This window comes from Solenopsis invicta, chromosome 13 (genome assembly GCF_016802725.1).
Source record: "Solenopsis invicta isolate M01_SB chromosome 13, UNIL_Sinv_3.0, whole genome shotgun sequence".
Taxonomy (NCBI): Eukaryota; Metazoa; Arthropoda; class Insecta; order Hymenoptera; family Formicidae; genus Solenopsis; species Solenopsis invicta.
Window position 1 is genome coordinate 11,309,585 of NC_052676.1, and position 8,608 is coordinate 11,318,192.

The following is an 8,608-nucleotide window of genomic DNA, read 5'->3' on the forward strand; positions in this document are numbered from 1 at the left end:
CTTAACCTGTAACCTGAACTGAATCGGCAATATATCTCGGTTCGCGGGGCGGACAACACTTTCTTTTTGCCGATCGTCGCTAAGAGAATCTTGTACGTTTTCGACACGGAGTGGTGCTCTATACGTTTCCGACACGGAGTGGTGCTCGTTATAGCCGTTTTATATGATTATGGGTGCGTTCCGTTTCATGCATAACATAACATGCGATTCACGCATAACATAACATGCGATGCATCATTTATCCTTGTTGTTTTTCAACTAACTAACGTTAAACGAGGATATATAATGCATTATGCACGTCATGCGCATCTCATGTGATGTGATGCATGTATCATATAACCGCATTCATGATTGCCGATATGACAGGTTACTAACCTAAAAAGTCGTTTATATATTATTATCTCTCTTCGCAAAGCAGAGCGACACTTTTCCTGCCAGATTCGTCCGTTTCGTATAAAAACGCGTCGAATCAGCCTGAATTCATCAATATCGAAGGTAAGTCACATATCAATCAACAATTTATCTGTATTTAACAATATATATTTTGCTTGCATTACTTCTCCTACAATATCATAAATGTCATAAACATATACTATGTGAGATTTTTCTTTCTGACTAAAAATCTGTTTTAATTATAAACAATTACAAATAATATAATAATTCTTGATTATAAATAACATTTTGATTGTACATAATTTGATTGCTTCAATGATGAGTGTCTGTTCTTGTCTATTGCAGTGTTGTTGTGTTTAATTAATCTATCATCTACTACTTGCACCGCCATTCGATACCAACACCTGAGCAGTATCCTTCACGCAGATTTTGTTTATGATGGGAGTACACAGACGAGTGATAGCATTCAATTCAATACCAATATTATAACTTAGCGGGCTATAAGTGTGATTGATGACTTCTATATATTATGAATTTTGTTGCAGCGAAACTGGAAAGTTGATCTTCAAGCCCACACAACACTCTTATCCCCATGAGATTTAGAGTATTCGCATCCTCTTGATATTTTGAAAACTTTGAGTTCTAGTAAGTTGTGCACATGTGATCTTTTTATAATATATATAAAATATCTGATTTATATAATTGTCTGAATGTTACAATATTTTGTGAATTTTTTTAAAGCTTTTACGACTAATAAAAATTCAATTTACACAGTATAACTGAAAAAAATATATATAATTAATGTGCATTACTTTTGTGGCATAAAAAAAAAGATTCGTTGAGCATCAACATTGAATTTGTAAAATTTCATTTGTCAAGAAGCAGAAAAATGAATTTTTTTAAATGAGCAGTTTATAAAACTGAAGATTAAAATTAAAAATTATTAAAATTAGATATTTACTGTTGTTGTTGAAAGATAGAAATAGAAGATTGTAAAAAATTAGAAAATGTTACTTAATGATAACGTTGAATTTTTAATAATAAAAATTTATGGGTTTTTGATATAAACATGTATATATATCACATAGTTTTAACGATGGAACTGTTTTATGTATTTGCCATACCAATCAAGACAGAGGAGTACGAATCGGAAACTGATAATGGTCTCAGTTGTCGATTAGAATTTACATATACGTCCAAGTATTTAGATGAGTCACTACTCATATCAATTTTGCAGCAAAAGAATTTGGAGGATGGAGATAACGAGAAATTGAAGGCACACCTAATAGAACAGATGTATGAAAATCTTGGAATGGTAATGGTTTTTACAATGGTCAGTGCAGCTCAAGAATAGCTGAACGTACAGTGGGACAAGATAAACCTGAGGAGAGAAGAGACTGCGGCACAAAAACTGAAGGAGGAAAAGGATGCAGAAGGGGTAAGACTAGTTTTCCTCATTTGTTCTTTTGAGATTTAAAGATTCTAATAAGTAATTCAATAAAGTCTGTTATGTAGTTATCACATTTCTAAAAAAAGAAAACGAGGAAACTTGAGATTTCTCTTCAATTTTACTTTTCCAGAAAGTTAGAAACACTTAGTATTTTATTATCACAGTTACTTTTTTATTTGTGTTTAAAATATTGGATTTATTAGTGTCTAGAATATTGAAAACACTGGCTAAGACATTCGAAATATATTCACACAGACGACAATTGTAATGGTTTTATGGACGATTTGAGAGAATTCTCGTAACTGTAGAATCTTTTTTAAGCTGGAAAAAGAATTTTGATGAAGAAATGGTCTACACGAAACGGAAAGAATTAGCGGATAGCCAGGACAAAAAGTTAACAGGCAGGAAATTATTTATTTTACATAAAATTATTGTTTCTTTTAAATAACTGTAAAATAGTTTATGGAAAGAAGAGTTTCTCGTAATTTTATTAATAACAAAATCAATATTTATCAATATTATAAAGATATAACAAATTGTTTTTATTGGTAAATTTTTTCATTAAAAGAAATATATGAAGATATATACAGATGTAAAAAAAAAGTTACAAGACTTCTTTTTATTTGTTGAAAGCTGGAGAACTTTTTAAAATCTGACTTTTATTCTATAAGATATTCTATATTGACATTTTGCGTATCAACATTGGTGAAATAGGTGATGCTGTAAAAGTAGAATGAGACAGTTTGGTCCAAAACCTAGACGATGATGAGGACGACCCAGACTATGATTCAAATATCTCGGGTGATAGTGCCTAAACAAGCTTGATTCAGTAGCCTTCAAAGTGATACGTGGAATAAATTAAATTTAAGGAATTTACTGAATTATTACAAAGGGAAAAAGGAAAATGAGTAAAATGTATATCGCATCCTCGCGAAAAAAATGATGATAAAGATTGAAAATAGTCCTTGTTTAGAGAGGAAAGAAAATACTGTGTTAAAAAAGTAAGGTGAATTTTGTCGTAAAATGAAAAATCTTTATTTATTCATTCAAATCAATTTCATCCCCTTCGAAGTATTCCCCCTCCGATACAATGCACTTATGCCAACGTTTTTTTCATTCCTCGAAGCATGCCAAAAAGTCGTTTCCTAGTATAGCCTTCAAAGCGCGCAGCGATTCACATTGAATCTCTTCAATAGATTCAAAGCGGTGTCCCCGGAGCGGTCTTTTGAATTTGGGAAATAGCCAAAAGTCACACGGAGCGAAGTCAGGTGAATAAGGCGGAACGATATGAGTGGAATTTTTGGCAAAAAACTCACGAAGAATCAATGCCGTTTTTGGCACCAAACAAGATTTGACTCTTCTAAGGCCCAAATAATCCTTCAAAATTGTTTGAACTGATCCAATTGAAATGCCAACCATATCGACAAGGTCTCTATTTGTTAATCGACGATTTTTGAGCACCAATTTCTTGATTTTCTTTACGTGTTGCTCATCAGTTGACGTTGATGGTCGTCCAGAGCGTTCCAAGTCATCAGCACGTTCTCTGCCTTCTTTGAAGTCTTTGTATCATTTATAAACATTTTTCTGCGACATAGTCGATTCACCAAAGACCCTCTGCAACATTCTGCACGTTTCCGCAGCCAAAATTTCATTCTGCAAACAAAATTTAATGACACTTCTTTGCTCAGACATTGTAAAAATCGCCAAAATCACTTTTAATCGTTTAGAAAACACAAGTGTAACTATATGACTAATGATGACATTCACATGAAATTTGGCACAGATGTCACTAACAGTAGTACCAACATAAAAATAAAACAGTTTGCTCGAATTGATTAGCGCGGGAAGTTTAAATTAAAAATTCACCTTACTTTTTGAACACAGTATATATCTTATTTTTCGGCAATGCCGATTATACGGTCGCATTTCTGAGATTCTAACTTTTATTAAAAATGTTACTCGGTTAGGATAGGTTGGGTTAAAAAAAGTTAAAATATATTTTATATATTTATTTTTATTGATATTTTAATACATGTCTTTTTTCAATAATAATTATATACATTAACAACTTTTTTGGCCCCTACGCCTTCCTCCACCCCATTCTCTTCCACCCCGTCCTCTACCACCACATTCTCTTCCGCCCCGTCCTCTTCCACCCGTCGCCCTGCTTTCTTCCAGCGAGCTGTAAGAATTTTTTGTATTACGGTAAGTAATTTGTAAAATTTAATTTAATATTAAAAGACTATATATATAATAATCTGTAACCTACGTTTGGTTTCTGCCGCCGATGGTGCGGCTGGCGGTGCGGCCGAAGGTGTAGCCGGCGGTGCGGCCGAAAGTGCCGGAATCACCGCCGGCTGCACCTTCGGCCGCACCGCCGGCTGCACTTTCGGCCGCACCGCCGGCTGCACCTTCGGCCGCACCGCCAGCCGCACCATCGGCCGCAGAAACCAAAAGTAGGTTACAGATTATTATATATATAGTCTTTTAATATTAAATTAAATTTTATAAATTACTTACCGTAATACAAGAAATTTTTACAGCTCGCTGGAAGAAAGTAGGGCGACGGGGTGGAAGAGGACGGGGCGGAAGAGAATGTGGTGGTAGAGGACGGGGTGGAAGAGAATGGGGTGGAGGAGAGCATAGGGGCCAAAAAAGTTGTTAATGTATATAATTATTATTGAAAAAAAACATGTATTAAAATATCAATAAAAATAAATATATAAAATATATTTTAACTTTTTTTAACCCAACCTATCCTAACCGAGTAACATTTTTAATAAAAGTTAGAATCTCAGAAATGCGACCGTATAATCGGCATTGCCGAAAAATAAGATATATACTGTGTTCAAAAAGTAAGGTGAATTTTTAATTTAAACTTCCCGCGCTAATCGATTCGAGCAAACTGTTTTATTTTTATGTTGGTACTACTGTTAGTGACATCTGTGCCAAATTTCATGTTTATGTCATCATTAGTCATATAGTTACACTTGTGTTTTCTAAACGATTAAAAGTGATTTTGGCGATTTTTACAATGTCTGAGCAAAGAAGTGTCATTAAATTTTGTTTGCAGAATGAAATTTTGGCTGCGGAAACGTGCAGAATGTTGCAGAGGGTCTTTGGTGAATCGACTATGTCGCAGAAAAATGTTTATAAATGATACAAAGACTTCAAAGAAGGCAGAGAACGTGCTGATGACTTGGAACGCTCTGGACGACCATCAACGTCAACTGATGAGCAACACGTAAAGAAAATCAAGAAATTGGTGCTCAAAAATCGTCGATTAACAAATAGAGACCTTGTCGATATGGTTGGCATTTCAATTGGATCAGTTCAAACAATTTTGAAGGATTATTTGGGCCTTAGAAGAGTCAAATCTTGTTTGGTGCCAAAAACGGCATTGATTCTTCGTGAGTTTTTTGCCAAAAATTCCACTCATATCGTTCCGCCTTATTCACCTGACTTCGCTCCATGTGACTTTTGGCTATTTCCCAAATTCAAAAGACCGCTCCGGGGACACCGCTTTGAATCTATTGAAGAGATTCAATGTGAATCGCTGCGCGCTTTGAAGGCTATACTAGGAAACGACTTTTTGGCATGCTTCGAGGAATGAAAAAAACGTTGGCATAAGTGCATTGTATCGGAGGGGGAATACTTCGAAGGGGATGAAATTGATTTGAATGAATAAATAAAGATTTTTCATTTTACGACAAAATTCACCTTACTTTTTTAACACAGTATTTTCTTTCCTCTCTAAACAAGGACTATTTTCAATCTTTATCATCATTTTTTTCGCGAGGATGCGATATACATTTTACTCATTTTCCTTTTTCCCTTTGTAATAATTCAGTAAATTCCTTAAATTTAATTTGTTCCACGTATCACTTTGAAGGCTACTGAATCAAGCTTGTTTAGGCACTATCACCCGAGATATTTGAATCATAGTCTGAGTCGTCCTCATCATCGTCTAGGTTTTGGACCAAACTGTCTCATTCTACTTTTACAGCATCACCTATTTCACCAATGTTGATACGCAAAATGTCAATATAGAATATCTTATAGAATAAAAGTCAGATTTTAAAAAGTTCTCCAGCTTTCAACAAATAAAAAGAAGTCTTGTAACTTTTTTTTTACATCTGTATATATCTTCATATATTTCTTTTAATGAAAAAATTTACCAATAAAAACAATTTGTTATATCTTTATAATATTGATAAATATTGATTTTGTTATTAATAAAATTACGAGAAACTCTTCTTTCCATAAACTATTTTACAGTTATTTAAAAGAAACAATACTTTTATGTAAAATAAATAATTTCCTGCCTGTTAACTTTTTGTCCTGGCTATCCGCTAATTCTTTCCGTTTCGTGTAGACCATTTCTTTATCAAAATTCTTTTTCCAGCTTAAAAAAGATTCGACAGTTACGAGAATTCTCTCAAATCGTCCATAAAACCATTACAATTGTCGTCTGTGTGAATATATTTCGAATGTCTTAGCCAGTGTTTTCAATATTCTAGACACTAATAAATCCAATATTTTAAACACAAATAAAAAAGTAACTGTGATAATAAAATACTAAGTGTTCCTAATTTTCTGGAAAAGTAAAATTGAAGAGAAATCTCAAATTTCCTCGTTTTTCTTTTTTTAGAAATGTGATAACTACATAACAGACTTTATTGAATTACTTATTAGAATCTTTAAATCTCAAAAGAACAAATGAGGAAAACTAGTCTTACCCCTTCTGCATCCTTTTCTTCCTTCAGTTTTTGTGCCGCAGTCTCTTCTCTCCTCAGGTTTATCTTGTCCCACTGTACGTTCAGCTATTCTTGAGCTGCACTGATTGTAAAAACCATTACCATTCCAAGATTTTCATACATCTGTTCTATTAGGTGTGCTTTCAATTTCTCGTTACCTCCATCCTCCAAATTCTTTTGCTGCAAAATTGATATGAGTAGTGACTCATCTAGATACTTGGACGTATATGTAAATTACACAAACATAACAATTATTGTCTTCGTTCCAAAAAAATGGGCCGTAAAGTTATTCGTGTATGTCGTTTTGGTTTTTCTCGTGTTATTACGGAAACGTTAATCATGAAAGACGTCTTAAGCTCGATAGCAAGTAGAAAAAATTTAAAGCATAGGAGTAGGATTTATGATCTTCCTCGAACAGATAATAAAGTTTATGTAAATGATTATAATCCTGTTGTTCTTACGGCGTGGGAAGGAAATATGGATATACAATTTGTTGGTGAAAACTCAACATTGCTTGCTTGGTACGTTACTAAGTATGTAAGTGAAGCAAGCAAGTGTGAAATATCTGAAAATATCCTTGAGAGTGAAGATCAGAAAAATAAATCAGTGGCGAGTTGTCTCTGGAACGTTGATTTACGATTCTTAAATCATAGAGAATGTTGAGCTCTTGAAGCTGCCGATACATTGCTAGGCATTTCTTTATACAGAACTGATCTAGCAATGACTATTAAATGGCTAGATGTTAATAAAATACGATACAGAAGAGTCAAAAGTTGTAAAGAAGTTCAAGCTCTTGATGAAGAATCGAAAGACATATTTTGTCCATCTATGATAGACAATCATTATCCGAATAGACCGAAGGAATTTGAATCTATGTCTTTATATGAATTTGCACAATGGCATGATATTACGAAAATCAAACCAAAAAGTATTACGTTAAAATAAAAATATTACGTTTTACAAGATAGATAATGTTTATTATCTTAAACGACAACAGCGTGCATATCTTATTAATCATTATAGATATGATGTCAATACTAAGCCGGAAGATTATTTCTTTGCATTACTTCTTATGTTTCAACCATGGCGGAAAATAGAAGAGCTTATAAATGATTGTGATACTTATGCGGAATCATTTCACACTGTAAAATTACATCTCGTCGAGGCATTGCAGTATCACAAAAGAATGGAGGAATTGAAAAAAGCATTCTGCGAAGGAATTAGTTCAACAACAATTAGACGAAAAGCAACAGCATGTGTCTCAGGATGATCCTGATAACCCAAAAGGTGTTCAAAATGTTCAAGCTGGTGAGGCAATCCAAGATTTTAAAGATCTTGGTAATAAATGTAACGTTGATATGTCTCAAATGATTTCAAAACTGAATGTAGACCAAAAAAGAGTATTTGATAGAATCACTAGTACTGTAATGTCAAATAAAAAATCGTTACTACGATTATACGTTAGTGGAGAAGGAGGTACTAGTAAAAGTTTTTTAATTAAAACTATTAAATGAGGGATAAAACAAAATCTCAACAAGGATACTGCTATATCAAGTAGTTTAAAAATTTCATATTTTAATAAAACTTTCTCATTTCTGTTTTTTCCTTAATTCTTTAAGATTAAATGTTATATATTCCTTTGAAACTTTTTAAAATTAAGTACATCTACTTAGGTTAAAACAGAAAAATTTTTCAATAGAAATACACAGATAGTATCACTTGAATTTTATTTAGAAAGGAATTAAAGAGACCACTTGGATTTTATTTAAAAAATAAAGATACTATCACTTGCATTTTATTTGTTAAAAGTAGTACAGCAATTATTTCAAAGAGCAACATATTCTCTTTATAATTGGCGCAATTTAAAGATTTCATACATTTTTTGGAAAGAATACATTTAGGTTGGATTAAATTAAAGATATTTACTTTTAAGTAAATACAGCAGTTATTTTAAAGAGCAACATATTCTCTTTATAAATGGCGCAATTTAAAGATTTCATACATTTTT

The 8,608-nt window shown here is 32.9% G+C and overlaps 2 pseudogenes; one reads left to right on the plus strand and one right to left on the minus strand.

Moving 5' to 3' along the window:
* Positions 1-1,421: 1,421 nt before the first annotated feature.
* Positions 1,422-2,768, plus strand: LOC120359436 (annotated as a pseudogene).
* Positions 2,769-5,754: 2,986 nt separating this feature from the next.
* On the minus strand, positions 5,755-6,828 carry LOC105197493 (annotated as a pseudogene).
* Positions 6,829-8,608: the final 1,780 nt, after the last annotated feature.